Source organism: Lepisosteus oculatus, unplaced genomic scaffold (genome assembly GCF_040954835.1).
Source record: "Lepisosteus oculatus isolate fLepOcu1 unplaced genomic scaffold, fLepOcu1.hap2 HAP2_SCAFFOLD_64, whole genome shotgun sequence".
NCBI classification, from domain to species: domain Eukaryota; kingdom Metazoa; phylum Chordata; class Actinopteri; order Semionotiformes; family Lepisosteidae; genus Lepisosteus; species Lepisosteus oculatus.
Window position 1 is genome coordinate 744,982 of NW_027168193.1, and position 19,916 is coordinate 764,897.

General features: G+C 44.5%; 7 non-coding genes across 7 annotated transcripts; 3 read left to right on the top strand and 4 right to left on the bottom strand.

The window, feature by feature from the left end:
- The first annotated feature begins 708 nt into the window (after positions 1-708).
- trnag-gcc (transfer RNA glycine (anticodon GCC)) lies at positions 709-779 on the top strand. The gene has a single exon. It is a non-coding gene; the product is annotated as a tRNA-Gly (tRNA).
- A 5,423-nt stretch (positions 780-6,202) lies between these two features.
- LOC138232863 (U4 spliceosomal RNA) lies at positions 6,203-6,344 on the bottom strand. Its single transcript, XR_011187305.1, has one exon. It is a non-coding gene; the product is annotated as a U4 spliceosomal RNA (small nuclear RNA).
- A 1,306-nt stretch (positions 6,345-7,650) lies between these two features.
- On the top strand, positions 7,651-7,769 carry LOC138232915 (5S ribosomal RNA). The gene has a single exon (XR_011187356.1). It is a non-coding gene; the product is annotated as a 5S ribosomal RNA (ribosomal RNA).
- Positions 7,770-8,542: 773 nt separating this feature from the next.
- Positions 8,543-8,616, top strand: trnat-agu (transfer RNA threonine (anticodon AGU)). The gene has a single exon. It is a non-coding gene; the product is annotated as a tRNA-Thr (tRNA).
- A 2,934-nt stretch (positions 8,617-11,550) lies between these two features.
- Positions 11,551-11,692, bottom strand: LOC138232887 (U4 spliceosomal RNA). The gene has a single exon (XR_011187329.1). It is a non-coding gene; the product is annotated as a U4 spliceosomal RNA (small nuclear RNA).
- A 1,340-nt stretch (positions 11,693-13,032) lies between these two features.
- Positions 13,033-13,174, bottom strand: LOC138232882 (U4 spliceosomal RNA). The gene has a single exon (XR_011187324.1). It is a non-coding gene; the product is annotated as a U4 spliceosomal RNA (small nuclear RNA).
- Positions 13,175-15,448: 2,274 nt separating this feature from the next.
- On the bottom strand, positions 15,449-15,530 carry trnas-uga (transfer RNA serine (anticodon UGA)). The gene has a single exon. It is a non-coding gene; the product is annotated as a tRNA-Ser (tRNA).
- Between the last annotated feature and the right edge of the window lie 4,386 nt (positions 15,531-19,916).

Sequence of the window (19,916 nt, forward strand, 5' to 3'; positions counted from 1 at the left end):
AAGTGCAGGACGTGAGGGTTTTCGTTTGTTTGTTTTGTTTTGCTCTGCTTTGCTTTGTTTTGCTTTCCATCGCGTTGGTAAGAGCGTAAATAAAAAGGCGATTCCTGCATCTACCACTAATGTAAGAGCTATTTCAAGTGCGACGTGGTGCGGCTTTTCAAATGCTTGTGGGCATTTCTCTGTTGTTGATTCTTTTTTTGTGTGTAACAAAGTGGCATTTTCATGTCCGGACGGGGAGACTTTATCATTCCGACATGAAGCCACCCTTAAGTCCTCTGAGGCGTGTCTGTCTGCAAGGCTTGTATTTTGGAAATGTTTTTTTGAAACGGAGAACGACTTTGAAATAGGCTTCCGCCGGCGCCTCGCGATCCAGGTAAGATTGTAGCAAGAACGCAGCTGCGGTGGGGCTTGCTGTAGTCGTGGCTGAGTGGTTAAGGCGATGGACTAGAAATCCATTGGGGTCTCCCCGCACAGGTTCCAATCCTGCCGACTACGTTGTCCGCCTTCAGTCGGTGTGTTTCGGCACAAGCAAAGAAGCGCGCCTCTTTGCTGTTCCTGGTGGTTTTAAAACGCCCAATCGCTTGTACCCGCTGCCTTGGAAATAAGTTCTTCAGCGTCCGCAAATGGCATTTTGCAGCTGGAAGCATATGTCGACGCGTTTTGCACAGAGCACCAAAAAAGCGTCTTTTTTGAAGGCCCAGGCACTGAGCATTGGTGGTTCAGTGGTAGAATTCTCGCCTGCCACGCGGGAGGCTCGGGTTCGATTCCCGGCCAATGCAGTGGCTTTTGCAGCGAGCGGCTCCATCACTTGCATCCCCTTGCAACTCGCAACTGAAAACCCACTGAAGCTAAGCAGGTGTGAGCCAGGTCAGTACCTGGATGAGGATGAGCTACAGGGAAAAACAAAGCTTCCAGCTGGAAGCGGTGTTAATGGTGCCGGCGGGGGGGCGCTCACCCTGAGGTCTGTGCGGGTCCCAATGCCCCAGTATAGTGACGGAGATGCTGTGTTGTAAAAGGGCGCTGTCTTTTGGATGAGATGTAAAACCGAGGTCACAGCGCTCTGTGGTCATTCAAAATGACCACCAAAACCTTTGACAAAAGCTCTTGGTAATTGATGGTCTTCAATAATGCTTCTCCTTTAGGTACATTTTAAATCAGCTGAAAAATGCTGTGAAATGGGGGGGCACTTCAGGCCAGTGTAGGATTTGGGTTACAAGAACCATGAAACTGCACGAGAAAGCCCGTACACTGAATTACACGGCTTTCTATTCAAAGGAGGACAAAAGAAATTCCCTGAGTTTGATTTTTTGCAGCACAGAGAGGAGCACTGTCGTGAGGCCGGTTAGCTCAGTTGGTTAGAGCGTGGTGCTAATAACGCCAAGGTCGCGGGTTTTAGCCCTGTACGGGCCAGGTCTAGGTCTAGGTCCCTGTTTGTGAAACAGGCAAATGACTGTCTCAGGGGCCCATTCCTCGTTCTCAAGACACATGTATGCAGTATGTACACCGTGCATTGAGCAATAGGGACTGAATACACCACAGGTAAGGTTAGAAGTCATTCTGAGGTGCCACATGTGAGGGATACAGCTAGGCATCCGAAATGTAGGGTTTGAGACCCTTCAGGAGTACTGCATCCTTTGAGACAGACCCTGTTAAACAAATGATCATTTCTTTCGGCATTAGGGACTAAATATACTAAACATATGATGCTAAAATGTTATTTTCACATATATTAATGTAATAAATGATTGCTTATGCTTTATAAACAAATCTAATTCAAATAAAAGCTTAAGTTTTGTATTTATCTTGTACCATAGAACGTGATTTTCTTTGTATTTCAAGCCCACAAAGTGTCCAAATGACGCACTACATGATATAAGGAAGATTATCACATGCATATCGGTATTATCTTTCTTATGAAAATGCATTCCTTTCATTACCTTTTACTTTTTAAAATGAACTCAAATTGAGTATAATGTAATAATTTAAGTAGAATAGATTCTAATAATATAATGATCCAGTGTTTTGCACTACTTCACTGCTTCACTGCTGTATGCCATCTGGAAATAAATCCTCAGACTGCTTACTGCCCTGGGCATGTACCAATAAATTAAAGGAGCACATCTGTTTATCACTGCGTTGAAGCAGGAGACACACAGTCTCTGCAAACACATCCTAGATACAGTGTTCCAGCACCTTTGACCTCATCCAGAACGTATCATTTCTTGAAAGGGATTGCTGTCCGAATGCACATCTGAATCCCAAACAGAATCTCTAGTAAAATACGATCATTTGTGAAACAGGCAAATGACTGTCTCAGGGGCCCATTCCTCATTGTCAGACACATGTATGGAATGCTTTCACCGTGCATTGAGCAATAGGGATTAAAAACACCGCAGGTAAGGTTAGATGTCATGTTCTATGATCATTTCTTTCAGCATTAGGGACTAAATATACTAAACGTATAATGCTAAAATGTTATTTTCACATATATTAATGTAATAAATGATTGCTTATGCTTTATAAACAAATCTAATTAAAATAAAAGCTTAAGTTTTGTATTTATCTTGTACCATAGAACATGATTTGCTTTGTATTTCAAGCCCACAAAGTGTCCAAATGTTCTATGATCATTTCTTTCATCATTAGGGACTAAATATACCAAACGTATGATGCTAAAATCCTGAAAAAAGGATGTGCTCCATCTCGTCAGTAGATTGGATTCCAAAACTGATTTGGGTCAATATACATTACCTTTGAAATTAAAGTACAGTCTACTGTAGGGAACCATCAACTTAGAAAGCATTGGCCTTCCCTGGGGGTCAGGTAGGTGCAAAAGATAAACCTTTATCCTATCTTTATCTTAAGATAAGTGGCCAAGCAGTATTTTTCCAAGTTTCACCAAGCACATCATGTTGCCATAGTAGACAAAGTTCTATAAAATGTTAAATAACTTTTAAAAAAAGTATCTTGGTCTTACAGTACTGTACAAGGTGAATTAAACTGTCCCTGGTAATAAAAAGTAATTAGAAGCATCTCAGAAACTTTATCTCTAGAAACATTAGCTGTTTTATATCATGTAATTTAGTGTGATGTTGTCAGAATTCAAGGACATTATCACACACAGAAATTGGTTCAGTTAAATCTAAAAAACACAGCTAAACATGGGTTTAAATGTAACAGAAGTCTCACCTCTTGTCAAAAGATTTAATTCAAGAAGCGATGTAATAAATGATTGCTTATGCTTTATAAAGAAGCTTAAGTTTTGTATTTATCTTGTACCATAGAACATGATTTTCTTTGTATTTGAAGCCCACAAAGTGTCCAAATGATGCACTACATGATATAAGGAAGATTATCACATGCATGTCGGTATTATCTTTCTTATGAAAATGCATTCCTTTCATTACCTTTTACTTTTTAAAATGAACTCAAATTGTGTATAATGTAATAATTTAAGTAGAATAGATTCAGGTAGGAAATATAGAGTCATGATGTTTATGGCTGACATCATTTCACATGGGTGAATTTTAAGCTAAGAAATAAAAACATTTACAATGAAGATACCATTGCTTAATTTTAAATGCCTTTAAAAAATAAATACCTCCTGAGAATAATTTGCCACTCCCAGATCCTTGGTAAGGTACTGTTTGAATCCAATCAGGAGAGGAGCATCCAGGGAGTGCTTTCTATAGAGTCCAGCTTGGGCCACTCTCTTCCGGCCTGCTGATACTTTTTAACTACTCAGGGCCTGTAAGGATATAAAACACCGGTTTAAACATTTTATACCTATAAGACAAATTAGAATTTTAGTAAAAAATAGATACATCTGAAAAATAAAAAAGTCTTACTGCTGATAGAGTTCTTCAGAGCTCACATCTTCCCCTTCCTTATCCGCTTCTGTTTCAGTTTCTAGAGCAGCCTCTGGCATCTCTTCCTCCTGGACAGCGGCCTCTTGCTCAGGGCCGCTGGAATGCAGGTAGATTCTTTTCAACATGCTTTTACATAATATGTTGTAACAATGATTTCAAAAAGAAACTACAGAAGCCTTACAGATTAAAAATATCTCACCTTGCCAATGTGTCTTCAGGCTTCCCATGTACAAAAAGGCCCAAGGACTCTAGCAGTCTTACAACCACTATCCTGTTTGCCTCACCAGACACGATCTCTATTCTGTGGTAATCCACGATGACCCCGTTCTTCAGGTGATTCATCATGTCCTCCCTCGCCTGTTGAGAGGCCATCCTGATCTTTTCTGCCGTGGCGTGCTTCATACACGCCCTCTTCAAGTGAGCAGGAAGCTGATCAAGAGCATTCAGGTACATCTTGCACACCAGGGGAATCCGCGCGGGTTTCCTTTGAAAATAAATAATACCATCTGTGTATAGAAACAAGACTGATTTCTTAAATTATCCTTAATTTTCTCTCTCATAGTTTGAGCATAATGATTTTATTGCATTTATATAAGAATTGCTCATTGCTCCTAAATAAATAATGGTTTCATAAAAAAGTGAACACTTACTTGGTCTCAGTCACAGACTTTCCAATAGAAGCCATTGTGGAGTTCAGCAACTGCAGGTCCTAGAAGTGGGGAAAGAATTTTAAAAGAGAAATTGAATTACAATACAGAAGGAATGGCTGAGGGTTCACTGAAATATATAAATATACAAATTCCAAAGACTGAGTCCATATAGAAACAACTACCTTTCATTTTCAGTATAAGAAAAAAAAACATTATCTTCCAAAGCATCATAAAATTGTCCCTTCTTCCAGACTCTACTTCTCTCTTGTAGTAGTATAGCAGACCTTTCCAGGTGAGCAGATCACAGAGTCCGAAATGAGCTTCCTCCATCAAGCAAAGTACCTGAACATGACTCTGTCTTCATAAAAGCGCCCCTGTAATAAAGAAATTAAATCCGAAATCAAGAGGGCAGTTGCCTACTGAAATACAAGAAGTCATCAATTTTAACCTAGCAACACATTAAAGGCTGCATCTATACAAGTACGATTCTAGAAATGCTCACCAGATTACGTTTTAAGAAGGAACTGCGCCTCAGGTTCCGCCGAGATCTTAACTCGGATGGCAGGATTCAGAGTCCGGAGTGCGGACTGATGGCGCACGGAGGGTCCATATACTGTGGATCCCTCAGTGATCTTCCGCATATTCAAACCGCCAGCGTGTGACTCCCCTGTCCCCGTAACCTCATTGCTCTGCTCTCTCCTCTGTGCAGCTGAGCCCGACTCACGGTAAAATGGAAAAAAATATGCCCTCGACGTGAGATTTATTCTGGAGCGAGCCAGTGTTGCGCATAGCTGCCTTCAAAGCAGTTAACCCAGGTTCGATTCCCGGCCAACGCAGTTGCGAATGTTTTCAAATGCTGTCATGAGCCTTGGATTGTGACTAGCAAAGCGAAGCCTTTTGAAAGAGCTAAAGCACTGCAAAACGGAATTGAAGGAGAATCTTACAGGGGATTCTGAGCAGTGTCTGCATACATGCAGTCAGATAAAGGTGCTGAAAGCTTGAGCTACTCTCAATGTCATGCTGCCCTTCCCCGGAGTAAATCTGTTACATTGAAAGAATGCTTCTGGCAGGTTCAAAAAGGGACCCTTGTTAATTGGAGAAATCAATGATTTCGAATGAATTCTGTATGCGTTAAAAGACAGCTATACACAGAAAACATGCAGGACACTGCTCATGATGTTTCCCGAGCCGAAACACAGTGCGTTTTTCCAAGCCATTTGACAAAGCCCACCCACTGAAAACTGCAGCAGATCATGTAAAGACGTTCAACTTTGTAACTACTGCACGCACAGGAAGCAGAATAAATTCCTCTTTTCAAACTGTCAAAGGTTTGCTTTGCGAACGCTGCAGGACATCGCACAATCTCTTTTGAATGGGGACAAACGATTTCTTATGGGGCGCAGTAAGTACAGACGTTTAAAATGCTCCACTCATGCCGACGATGCAGCATGAAGAAGCGCAACCTAACGTTTGACAGACAAAAGCCAGGCGCCGCTATGAGCAATATGAAATCATACTGACAGCACACGGCGTTTCGCGCTGACACAAAAGTAATCTCGACAGACGCTGTTCTCTGCATAAAGCTGAAAGAGCTAAAGAGCGTTTCTGTTGACACGTAACAAGCTCGTTTCTTTCTACCATGATATCACCGTGACCAAATCTGTCTTTAAACACCTTGCTCAGTCTCTGACGAGACTGTCAAAAATTGCTTTCGCCGATTGTATTGCAAACCGGCGGAAGCGGGGTATTGGGAAAAGTTTTCAACTAGCAATAATCGCGCCTCGGCTAAACCTCACAGGCTACGATACTGCCACTGCGCAAAGCTGACGGTTGCCAGGCAACCGCGGGGATCCTATGGAAATCGTTATCGATCGTCTCATGGCATGTCGTTGCTATAACGCTTCATATTTGTCGTCTTCTTCTTCTTCTAGCTTGAGGTTTTGAAGAATTTCATGACAGACAAGGGCTCCGTTGGGAACAAAGGGCGTTGTGAGAAAACCGTTGCTTATTTTCAGCAGCAGAAATACAACCCTTTAAATACAAGATGACAGAACAATGACGAAGGGCATGCCGGGAGGAACTCATGCACTACAGAGGAAAGGGGGCGGGCACGTACAGTTCACATTCAAGCCACAAGTACTCTTCTTGGATGTTGCACAAACAAATCCTAACGTCTTGAAAGCATTGCAGCATGTTTGTGTCCCACTTCCCGTGGCTGCGGGACGACTGACACGAACGGACAAACACAATCTGTGGCGTTTAGCGTGACATAGTCTTGCAGGCATCGTGCTGTCTCACTGCAATATTATACCGCTGGAGGAAACAGTCCATCTGGCCATGAAACTCATTTGAACGTCTAGCTACAGCAACTAACAATATCATGATTTATTCAGGATGTGTGGAATCAGCACGTCCCGGAGACAGCTTCCGAAATCGTGAGCATTCTCTGGTGGTAGGGGCGTTCAAGATGGCGCTCAGGTGGGAGGTAAAGTTTAGTGGTTGGGGAGTTTTTTTGAGTTTTTCATGACCTGAATGTTAATTTTTGCTTTTTTTGACTACAGAAAAATAAGGACTTAACACTAGTTGTTTAAACTTCAGTTATAATTGAAAGAAAAAACAATTTTTTTTTTGGTTTAAAAAGTCCGATATGAGTAACACTGGGAAAAGAAAAGAGAGTGCTGGGTCTTCGAAGGAGAACTCTAAGATACCTCAATCGTATATGTATAGCACTACAAAAAAATCGATGGCAACTAAAGGGAAAAGTGAAGCAGCTGCAGGGGCAGCAACAGGGCGGAGGCGCCGCGCGCCCGGCCGACGTGTTGGACCGGTGCGCTTTACGTGCTGAAATAAACACGCGAAAGCCCCGAAATGTTTCCAGAGTGCTGTGCACTGGAGGTTTTTGTCTGGTGAAGACTTGCCTGGTGCTCCTCCGTGCAGATTGTTTGTCCTCCTCCAGTGCGGGACGAGCCAACACAAGGGAGCGCATTCGCCAACATCCAGGCACGCAATGCGATTTGGAAAGCAGCTCCTTTCCAAAGAGTTGCACACGAACGATCCTTCAGTCCCGCTCGGGGGGCACGGAACCCCCGCCACACATAGCTTCAAGTAGCGAGTCAGGCGCCGAGGCTTTCGCTTACGGCCACACCACCCTGAACACGCCCGATCTCGTCTGATCTCGGAAGCTAAGCAGCGTCGGGCCTGGTTAGTACTTGGATGGGAGACTGCCTGGGAATACCAGGTGCTGTAAGCTTTTGCTCTCCCGGCCAGCAGGGGTCGCCGTTGGTGCCGTAGGCTTTGGGAGGAAAACCTGCAGGATGGAAAGGTGATCTATAGCCTCATCTCTAGAGATGTTTTGTTGCTGTGGCATGTGTGTGACCCATATTCAAAAAAAAAAAACCCGTCTGTAAAACGAATATCGAAGCTGCCTCTAAATCTGCAAATGAAGATGAGTCGATAAACCACTCGTTTTTCGTATAACTAGACATATATTCATTTGTTACCGATTTCATTCATTGAGCACGGATACAATAGAGGTACAGCCATTCACTGTTTGACATGTCTGCACTGGTACAGAACCGAGCAATCAGAAAACGGGTGAAACTGTCTTTAGACTCAGCATACAGTAACCACTCGGCCACCTCGTCTAGGAAACTGGGCTGTCCTGACATGGGTTGGCGCACTCCAGTTGATCTTTTTCTTTTTTTTCCCTCATACTCGAGGGTCATTTTCCTGTTCCACATGCGATTTCAACATTTTCCTTGGGAGATGTCAAGCCAGCAAGCCACTGCTGTGGTTCAGTGGCCAGTGTGGAGTTCAGTGGCCCTGTTGTACACAGAAAGCACATTGAGCTCCTTGGACATGAAAAGTTCCAGATAAAAGCCATTTGTCATCCTTTCTCTTGGTGTCGATGTTGCTATTGTATGTAAAGGTGGCAACCTGCTCAGCGAGCAGGCGGAGCACACACCGAATGCAGATGTGTCTGAGTGGCGTGTCCAAGTGGCTGCAAAAGGACAGCACTCCCGGGGCGCCGTGGCTTAGTTGGTTAAAGCGCCTGTCTAGTAAACAGAAAATCCTGGGTCCGAATCCCAGCGGTGCCTTTTTTTGTTCTGTGTTCTCGAACAGAACTGGTCATTATGGACAACCGCATACGTCTAGACTTAATTAAATGCAAGTATTCATTTCCTGTCTTGAACGACTTGTTTTTCTTAAAATGGATGCAACTTGCAAAACATGAAATACAAACCTCGCTAATCAGCGCTCGCGGCTGGCAAAAAAAAAAGAAGTCAGTAATGTTTTTTTCTTTAACCTTAAGCCTGCTAATGGAGAAGAACCTAGTCGCCACATCACATACATCCGTTTCAACGATAAGAAGGTAACAACTATCCTCACTCCAGAGTAAATCTCACGTTGAGGGCATATTTTTTTCCACTTTACCATGAGTCGGGCTCAGCTGCACAGAGGCGAGAGCAGAGCAATGAGGTCAGGGGGATAGGGGAGTCACACGCTGGCGGTTTGAACGCGCGGAAGATCACTGAGGGATCCACAGTATGTGGACCCTCCGTGCGCCATCATTCCACACTCCAGACTCTGAATCCTGCCATCCGAGTTAAGATCTCGGCGGAACCTGAGGTGCAGTTCTTTCTTAAAACGTAATCTGGTGAGCATTTCTAGAATCGTAATTGTATAGATGCAGCCTTTAATATGTTGCTAGGTTAAAATTTATGACTTCTTGAACTTCAGTAGACAACTGCCCTCTTGATTTCGGATTTAATTTCTTTATTACAGGGGCGCTTTTATGATGACAGAGTCAAGTTCAGGTACTTTGCTTGATGGAGGAAGCTCATTTCGGACTCTGTGATCTTCTCACCTGGAAAGGTCTGCTGTACTACTACAAGAGAGAAGTAGAGTCTGGAGGAAGGGACAATTTTATGATGCTTTGGAAGGTAATGTTTTTTTTTTCTTTGAAATCGAAATGAATCTGAATATCAGTGCAAAAGACAAACTCTTGGTTTGGTTTAAAGAGATATGGTTTTAAAACAGACAAAATGTAGAAAACAGGTGCTTCTCACTTTTGGAAAAGAATGGACCGGGGGTAATATTTTACTAGTTGCAGTGCTAAGCTCACTGGGTTACAGCCCTGCAGTGTCACACGAGGGCCAGTGGTGCAATGGATAATGTGTCTGACTATGGATTAGGAGTTTGGAGGTTCGACTCCTGTCTGGCGCTGGTTGTTTTTAAACACATCAGCCTACTCCCTAAGTAGTCTGTGCTACTTACTGCATTGTAATCGTACCCAGTAAGAGATTTCCTTCATGTGAATGAACTGCACCTGACAGCTTTAGAAAAACACCTGGGCTCAGTACGGTGCTGAGAGCTCAAGTTGTGTATAATGTAATAATTTAAGTAGAATAGATTCTAATAATATAATGATCCAGTGTGTTGCACTACTTCACTGCTTCACTGCTCTATGCCGTCTGGAAATAAATCCTCAGACAACTTACTGCCCTGGGCATGTACCAATAAATTACAGGAGCACATCTATATATCACTGCGTTGAAGCAGGAGACACAATCACTGCAAATACATCCTAAATACAGTGTTCCAGCACCTTTGACCTCATCCAGAACGTATCATTTCTTGAAAGGAATTGCTGTCCGAATGCACATCTGAATCCCAAACAGAATCTCTAGTAAAATACGATCATTTGTGAAACAGGTAAATGTCTCAGGGGCCCATTCCTCATTCTCAAGACACATGTATGCAGTACGTACACCATGCATTGAGCAATAGGGATTAAAGACACCACAGGTAAGGTTAGAAGACCTTCTGACTATATTCTAAAATATTGGACTCATATTCTTATGATGGCAGACATGATGCTGTGTTTAAAACCGGGGTTAATGGACATTATATGACTGTCAATTCTGTTTTGTTTTGGAGACTCTTGGCTGCCTATGTGGTACAGTGCAGCGTGAAGAAAACATTTTCCAAAACTGTGTCAGCTCAAAAGTTGTAAGAAAATCTTTCCAGCTGCTTTAACTCTCTTCATTTTTGTCATTTAATTGTCTGTCGGCATTATGTAGCAGCGTTGCATGACAACCCATCTCACCACGGAAAGGAACCTAACAGCTTTTGTAAGAGAGGAGAAAAGGACCTGGCCCGTACGGGACTCGAACCCACAACCTTGGTGTTATTAGCTCTAACCAACTGAGCTAACCAGCCTCACGACAGCAATCCTCTCTGTGCTGCAAAAAATCAGACTCAGGGAATTTCTTTTGCCCTCCTTTGAATTGAAAGCCGTGTAATTCAGTGTACGGGCTTTCTCGTGCAGTTTTATAGTTCTTGTAACCCAAATCCTACACTGGCGTGAAGTGACCCCCCATTTCACAGCATTTTTCAGCTGATTTAAAATGTACCTAAAGGAGAAGCATTATTGAAGACCATCAATTACCAAGAGCTTTTGTCAAAGGTTTTGGTGGTCATTTTTAATGACCACAGAGCGCTGTGACCTCGGTTTTACATCTCATCCAAGAGACAGCGCCCTTTTACAACACAGCGTCTCCGTCACTATGCTGGGGCATTGGGACCCGCACAGACCTCAGGGTGAGCGCCCCCCCGCCGGCACCATTAACACCGCTTCCAGCTGGAAACTTTGTTTTTCCCTGTAGCTCACCCTCATCCGGGTACTGACCTGGCTCACACCTGCTTAGCTTCAGTGGGTTTTCAGTTGCGAGTTGCAAGGGGATGCAAGTGATGGAGCCGCTCGCTGCAAAAGCCACTGCTTTGGCTGGGAATCGAACCAGAGCCTCCCGTGTGAGAAGCGAGAATTCTACCACTGAACCAACAATGCTCAGTGCCCAGGCCTTCAAAAAAGACGCTTCTTTGGTACTCTGTTAAAAAAGCGTTGACATTACCTCTTTCAAAAGGCTTCACTTTCCTAGTCACATTCCAAGGCTCATTGAACCCGGGCTGTTTCCTCCAGCGGTATAGTATTGCAGTTAGACAGCACGATGCCTGCAAGACTATGTCACGCACTGACGAGACTGTCAAAAATTGCTTTCGCCGATTGTATTGCAAACCGGCGGAAGCGGGGTATTGGGAAAAGTTTTCAACTAGCAATAATTGCGCCTCGGCTAAACCTCACAGGCTACGATACTGCCACTGCGCAAAGCTGACGGTTGCCAGGCAACCGCGGGGATCCTATGGAAATCGTTATCGATCGTCTCAAGGCATGTCGTTGCGGTAACGCTTCATATTTGTCGTCTTCTTCTTCTTCTAGCTTGAGGTTTTGAAGAATTTCATGACAGACAAGGGCTCCGTCGGGAACAAAGGGCGTTGTGAGAAAACCGTTGCTTATTTTCAGCAGCAGAAATACAACCCTTTAAATACAAGATGACAGAACAATGACGAAGGGCATGCCGGGAGGAACTCATGCACTACAGAGGAAAGGGGGCGGGCACGTACAGTTCACATTCAAGCCACAAGTACTCTTCTCGGATGTTGCATAAACAAATCCTAACGTCCTGAAAGCATTGCAGCATGTTTGTGTCCCACTTCCCGTGGCTGCAGGACGATTGACACGAACGGACAAACACAATTTGTGGCGTTTAGCGTGACATAGTCTTGCAGGCATCGTGCTGTCTCACTGCAATACTATACCGCTGGAGGAAACAGCCCGGGTTCGATGAGCCTTGGAATGTGACTAGGAAAGTGAAGCCTTTTGAAAGAGGTAAAGCACTGCACAACGGAAGTGAGGGAGAATCTTACAGGGGATTCTGAGCGGTGTCTGCATACACGCAGCCCGATACGGGTGCTGAAAGCTTGAGCTACTCTCAATGTCATGCTGCCTTTCCTCGGAGTAAATCTGTTACATTGAAAGAATGCTTCTCGCAGGTTCAAAAAGGGAGGTCCCTTGTTAATTGGAGAAATCAATGATTTCGAATGAATTCTGTATGCGTTAAAAGACAGCTATACACAGAAAACATGCAGGACACTGCTCATGATGTTTCCCGAGCCGAAACACAGTGCGTTTTTACAAGCCATCTGACAAAGCCCGCCCACTGAAAACTGCAGCAGATCGTGTAAAGACGTTCAACTTTGTAACTACTGCACGCACAGGAAGCAGAATAAATTCCTCTTTTCAAACTGTCAAAGGTTTGCTTTGCGAACGCTGCAGGACATCGCACAATCTCTTTTGAACGGGGACAAACGATTTCTTATGGGGCGCAGTAAGACAAGTACAGACAATTAAAAAGCTCCACTCATGCCGACGATGCAGCATGAAGAAGCGCAACCTAACGTTTGACAGACAAAAGCCGGGCGCCCTACGAGCAATATGAAATCAAACTGACAGCACACGGCGTTTCGCGCTGACTCAAAAGTGATCTCGACAGACGCTGTTCTCTGCATAACGCTGAAAGAGCTATAGAGCGTTTCTGTTGAGACGTAAGAAGCTTGTTTCTTTCTACCATGATGTTACCATGACAAAATCTGTCTTTAAACACCTTGCTCAGTCTCTGACGAGACTGTCGAAAATTGTTTTCGCCGATTGTATTGCAAACCGGCGGAAGCGGGGTATTGGGAAAAGTTTTCAACTAGCAATAATCGCGCCTCGGCTATACCTCACAGGCTACGATACTGCCACTGCGCAAAGCTGACGGTTGCCAGGCAACCGCGGGGATCCTATGGAAATCGTTATCAATCGTCTCATGGCATGTCGTTGCTGTAACGCTTCATATTTTCGGCCGGACACTTCCCGCCCCCCAAAGAAAAGAGCGCCAATCAGATAGGCGGAGACCGAGGACTCACAGAGCAGACGGCCACAGTCGCCATAATAAGAGCGATTGTGAGCGATTTTGTTTTCTCTCTTTGACGAGCCCAGCTGCGCCCCACCCGAAGGCAGCGAAGCACAAAAATTGTATGGAACTCATTCATGCTCCTCTCCATGGAAATCTTTAGTAAAAGGCTCTTGGCTGCCTATGTTGTTCAGTGCAGCGTGAAGGAAACATTTTCCAAAACTGTGTCAGCTCAAAAGTTGTAAGAAAACCTCTCCAGGTGCTTTAACTCTCTTCATTTTTGTCATTTAATGTGACACTCGATGTATAACTGGAGCCTCACATATGCAAATGGTGAGGCTCCAGTTCGACACCCAGTTCCACACTTCTTTACAGTATATGACAAAAGCATGGCAGACTGTGCCGGACCAGCTGGTAACTTCCACTTATTTTGACCATATTAAACATTGGAAATCTTTCCACTTGCATTTGTGACACTTGATTTTGGCTCCACCTAAGACACTCTTAAATCTTCAAACACTTTTCTCTTCTTTCGCAACACACTTGTCTGTCGGCACTGTAGAGGTTTTGATGGGTTTACTGAGACAATTATTAATTGTAGCAGTAATCACGAGGTTGTTCGTTGGGGCTTTTAGAAAATCAATCGTCAGAACAACTAACAACGCACACACACGGGTTCAATACACGGGATACATTTATTAATATAACTGTGCACCAAACATATACTAGTCTGCCTGGATACGAGAGGCAGACCTTACGGTGAGGGTTATCAATATACAAGGTATATAATCTCGAAGAGATGCAAACACAAAGAGATACACAACAGAGAATATATGTCAATATATCGTTCGGTTACCAAATCGCTAATCAGTGTTATTACCCACTGTTACTCTAAACTCGGAAGTAAATACATTACTCATGAATTAAATTGATAACAACTTGTGTTGAGGTACAATTAAATTCTCGAGACGCAATGTAGAACATGGGGTTTACTTATCCATTGTGTTTGGATTTGGAGTTTCCCGGCACGAACACCAAACCAGCTGACAGGCTATGTTGCAGCCTCTGTTCCAGCGGTTGTCCAATGGGCGTTGTGTCGGCGTCCTCTGGCTACCGGCCAGCCAGTCAAGGTGCAGCTCGGAGTAGGACGGGCGGAGGAATCTAACTGCGGCGCGCAGGGCAGTCGTTGCTCCGAGGGGATCTACCAGCAGTCCGGCTGGCTAGTAGAAAGTCTCTATGCACAGAGTGTGACCGCGAGTCCTCACAAGTCACTCTTTTGCCTGGGAAGAAACTGGTTCGTTCCCGGTCCAGCGCTGCTTCTGAATAAGCTATTCAGGTTGTCGACGAGGGTCCAACTGTAGGCTGCCGTTGATCAAGCGGAGCATTCACGTTGGTAGAATTCTGAGTACGTACGGGATCCTCGGCCTCGCGCTTTGAACAAAGTCCAAGTCCTTTTGCAGACAACGGCAGATGTCACGTGATTGTCTCTGAGGATGCGCGAAAATGGCCAAGGAGAGCCCAGAACTGAGCTTGCGCTCCCTTTTTGATCAAGACCCAGATGTGTGCTGATTGGTTGAGAGTTTGGCGGGCATTGGAGACCCACGTGGTATTACCACGCCCTGCCAGTCCCTGATTGGTTGGTCAAGGTGAGATATAAGTCACTTACTCTTGACACTTAGGAATGCAGTCCAGATGTCCATTCGGCACTCCCTAGACTGATAGGCGCCAATGGATGACCATTGATCATGATAGCCAGGCTCAGCTAATTGCATCCCCGTCTGGGAGCTTGCTTCTTATCACAAGAAAACACTCTTAAATCAGCTCGCATGAATTATTTCTCTGTGGCTGCACCACAGAGATGGAGGGTGAGATGGGGCCTCTTTTAGGAGCATACCAACGCTTAATTCTGTCTTATTAACAAGCATTGCCGCTACAGCACTATGTGGCAGCGTTGCATGACAACCCATCTCACCACGGAAAGGAACCTAACAGCTTTGGTAAGAGAGTAGAATTACCTGAAGAACTGCTTTCCATGGAAGCAGGACCAAGCGATGTAGCATTTTTATAGTACCAGGAAAGGAGAAGCGGCACTTCGCCTTTGCCGCACAGGCACAAGGTGACGTGCGGCAGACGCCGTAGTCGGCAGGATTCGAACCTGAGCGGGGAGTCCCCAATGGATTTCAAATCCATCGCCTTAACTACTCGGCCACGACTACAGCGAGCTCGCCGCCGCCGCATTCCTCCTATAATCTAACACGGAGTGTGAGGTGGCTGCGGAAACTTTATTAAAGTCGCTCTCCGTTAAAAAAAATACCTTTCACAAGATACATGCCGGCAGACAGACACGCCTCAGAGGGTTTAAGGCTGGCTTCACGTTCAAATGATAAAGTCCCCCAGTCCGGATGTCAAAATGCAACTTTGGCAGACAGAAAAAACATCAACAAACCAAAAATGTGGACAAGGATTTTACAAGCTGCACCACACTGCACTTTCAAAAGCATTTACATTCGTGTTAGACGCAGGAATTGCCTTTGATTTGCGCGCCTACGAACGCCATGGAAAACGAAACAAAACTAAAGCCCTCAGCTACTGCACTTGATTATAATCCCGTTACGTGTCGAAGCAGGAATTTACGTCATCCTACCACTGCAACACGGGGAATAGAGGGAAATGAGCACAAGCTACGAATTGTCTCTAATCAGTCCCTACAGTTGTAAGACGCCTGGAAGCGTGCACCCCCATCATTAATCTTTGCGCATCTGTGCAAGGTAAACTCTGCAGCAGTCTCTGAAACGGCTCAAAGGAAACACGTGATTGATTCCATGTGCATCTGGGGTTCATTTCTTATTTACATTTAATTCAAAGGGAAAGGCTTGGGTCAGTTTCAGACGGCCTCCAACAGCGAGATTCAAGCGCCCCACCTTCAGCCCAATCTGCGCCGCCAGAACGCCAACGGCTCCTCTGGTCTTTGGGGTGCGGTTGTGACCCCGTAACCTAAAGTGTTGGTGGCAGACAAATGGAGACTAACAGGTGATGTCCTAGGACATGACTACATTGTGACACTCGGTGGGGATGGTGACCATTGCTTGGAAAAGAGTGCGAGGCCCCTTTAGAAAAACATTTTGTTAACAGGCATTCTGCCTCAGCCTAAACACCTATAGCTTGCAAAGCGCATGCTATTAGACAGGCACCTCTGCAAGACCTTAAGAGTCTCTTAAACTAGTGATAGTAAGGTGTTCCCAATGGGCGATGTTTGGCTTTCAAATCATCTCTCCGTGGAAGCGCCAAGATGCAGCTGTTTAAGGCTTAGAAGCAGCTGACTGTTTCAATACCTAGCTGATTACTGTCAGTCAGGGAGCTCAGAGGTGAAAAGCCTGTCTGAGAGACAATTCGCCGTCAATCAGTTCAATATGTTCCGTACCAGCTCGGCGCAACTGAGATCATCTTGGTAGCCGTGTAGCTCAGATGAGTGAGAGCGTGTGTGTGTGTACCACCGTGATTGGATGCCGGTCCTTCTCAGGTCACAGTAAACCTTCTGCTGCCTAACTTCCCTAATTTTGGGGATCCCTTTGAAAAAGCAAAGGAAAAAAAACTGGCTCTTCATCAGCATGATCGACCTCACCCAGTGTGCCCCAGTGGCCTAATGGCTAAGACACTGGCCTCCTAAGCCAGGGATTGTGAGTTTGAGTCCCATCTGGGGTGCTCCTGTCCCATTCTGAGCATACAAATGTCCTTTTGATTTGCAAAGCTACAACCCCACCTTACTCTGTGAGCGTCTCTGCTTTTCTCTCACATACAGTTGGGAGAAAAACTTTTGTAAACAGCCCTTCGGAATGATGTGGATTTCTGCATGAATGGCTCCTAACATGTGATCTTATCTTTATCTAAGTCATAATAATTAATAAAGAGAGTCTGATTTAACAAACAACACGCCCAACATTTGACATTGCTGTTTCTTTATTGACCAAATGGTTTAAACAATCAAGGTCATTGATGGAAAAAGTACGTGAACCCTTATATTAAGGAGCTAGTGGAACCTCCTTTATGACAAAAACCTCAATCCCCACTTTCTGTAGCGGCTGGTCAGACCTGAGCAGCGGTTAGGAGGTATTTTGGCCTATTCCTCTATGCAAAACTGTTTCAGTTCATGTATATTTTTGGGATGTCTTGCGCTGAACGGCCTGCTTCAGATCACGCCACAGCACTTCAATGGGATTGGGGTCAGGACTCTTACTTGGCCATCCCAAAATACGGAATTTCTTCTGTTTCAGCCACTCTGTTGTTGATGTACTCCTTTATTTTTGTCATGTTGCATGACCCAGCGTCTTTCGAGTTTTAGATCACAGGCAGACACCCTGACATTCTGCTGTAGAATTTCCAAATACATCTTGGAATTCATCGGTCCCTCAATGATTGCAAGCCGTACAGCATCCGCCATGCTTCCCAGGTGGGATGAGGTTTTGGAGTTGGTATGCAGAGTTTTGTTATCTCCAAACATAATGCTGTGCACATTTACCAACAAGTTCAACTTTTGTCACGTCTGTCCACAGAACATTGTTCCAGGAGTTGCTGTGGAACATCCATGTGGTCTTTAGCAAACTTGAGAGGGGCAGTGGTGTTTTTTTTGGGGGGGAGAGCAGTGGTTTCCTCCGTGGTGACCTCGCATGATCACCACTCCTGTTCAGATTTCTTCTTATGGTGGACTCATGAACACAGACGTAAGACAAAGTCAACCACCTGTTCGCTAGATCCCATCCCCACTCAGCTAGTCAAAGATTCCCTCGAAGGACTGGCAGGACCTATAATTAGTATGATGAATGCATCGCTTGCGTCAGGCGTTGTACCTGATCAATTTAAGGTAGCGGTTGTTAGACCGCTCCTTAAGAAGTCAAATTTGGATCCACAAGTTCTTAACAACTACAGGCCTGTCTCAAAGGTCCCATTTCAATCTAAAAGTTTTGAGAGAATAGTTGTTGCCCAATGTCAATCGTATCTGGATTCAAATAATATACTTGAGAAATTTCAGTCTGCTTTCTGAAACTGCATTAACGAGAGTCGTAAATGATATTCTCTTAGCTACTGATGTGGGGAATGCAATAGTGCTTGTGCTTCTAGATCTTAGAGCTGCCTTTGACACGGTTGACCTCTCTGTTTTGTTACACAGGCTTGAGTTTGAGGTTGGCTTATCTGGAACCGTCCTTCAGTGGTTTACTTCACATTTTACTCATCGTTTTCATTATGTTCAAATATCTAATAATTGTACTGCTTCATCAACGTCACCAGTTCAATTTGGGGTACCAGACGGATCAGTGCCGGGACCAATATTGCTCTCTCTCTCTACATGCTGCTGCTAGGTAGGATAATACGAAAAAATAATATGAACTTTCATTCATGTGCTGATGACACTCAAATAAACATTTTGTTCACACCAAACGACAACTCTTCTATTATCACTTTAGTTAAATGCATTAATGAAGATAAGACTTGGATGTGTGAAAACTTTTTGTTACTCAACTCTGAGAAAACTGAGGATCTGTTGATCGGAGGCAACAATACTGATAGGACTACTATAACTTCAGCACTTAACTCAGAGGATTTAAACATTTGCCTCAAAGAGACAGCACGTAACCTGTGTGGCATATTAGACACAAGGCTCTTAACAACTTGCATTGATTTGAACTGAATTGACAATGTAAAATGTTGTGTGTGCTGTTTGTTAAACAAGACTGTCTTTATTGATTATTATGCGTCAGATGAAGATCAGATCACATTTTAAGAGCCAATCATGTAGAAATCCAGATCATTCGCGTTTTAAAAGTTGAGGGAAAAGCGAAACAGGTGGTTTTCCTTTGTTGCGCAGACACACGACGACACCGTAGGCGGCAGGACTCGAAGCTTCGCGGGGAGACCCCGACGGCTTTCTAGTCCATCGCCCTAACCACTCGGCCACGGCTGCAGCGCGCGCCGCCGCCGTCGCCGCCACTGCCTTCTTGATGCAGTCTAACATAGATTGCCGGGCAGCGGCGGAAACCTTTTTCAAAGTCACTTTCCGTTTAACAACAACAACAAAAACTTTCACAAAATGCATGCTAGCAGACAAATGCGCCTCAGAGGACTTAAGGCTGGCTTCAAGTTGGAATGATAAAGTCTCCCCGTCCGGTCAGGAAAAGAGAACTTTGTTAGACAGAAAGAAGGAAGTAACAATAACGGAGAATTGTGTGCAAGGATTTTAGAAGCTGCGCAGCCCTGCAGTTTCAATAGCCCTTTTATTCGTGTTAGATGCTGGAATTGCCTTTTTTTGACGCTCTTACGAATGCGATGTCAACGAAAACAGAACAAAGCACAAAAAACCCTCAAGTCCTGCAGTTGGATAGAATGCCGTTACGCGTCCAAGCCGTATTTGACTTCATCCTACCATTGCAACACGGGGCGTATATGGAAACGAACACACGCTACGAATTGTCTCTAATCAGTCCCTACAGTTGTAAGGCGCCTGGAAGCGTGCACCCCCATCATTAATCTTTGCGCATCTGTGCAAGGTAAACTCTGGAGCAGTCTTTGAAACGGCTCAAAGGAAACACGTGATTGATTCCATGTGCATC